We start from the raw sequence: 206 nt of genomic DNA, 5'->3' as shown, positions 1-206 counted from the left end.
AAGAAAATCCGAAATTATCACTAGCAATTCTCCAAAATTCACATATTCTAACAAAGTTTACCAAAAACTTCACATATTCTATTCTGTTGTACTTGTCAATACAAAATATTTGTCTTTTAAAATAATTATAATACAATTCAAGGAACCTGGGAAACGTTTTAATTTTAGTTTCCCAGTTAGTTATAACCCCCCCCCCCTCTCTCCCC

Source organism: Arachis duranensis, chromosome 7 (genome assembly GCF_000817695.3).
Source record: "Arachis duranensis cultivar V14167 chromosome 7, aradu.V14167.gnm2.J7QH, whole genome shotgun sequence".
NCBI lineage: Eukaryota > Viridiplantae > Streptophyta > Magnoliopsida > Fabales > Fabaceae > Arachis > Arachis duranensis.
Note: the sequence above shows the minus strand (reverse complement) of the source record.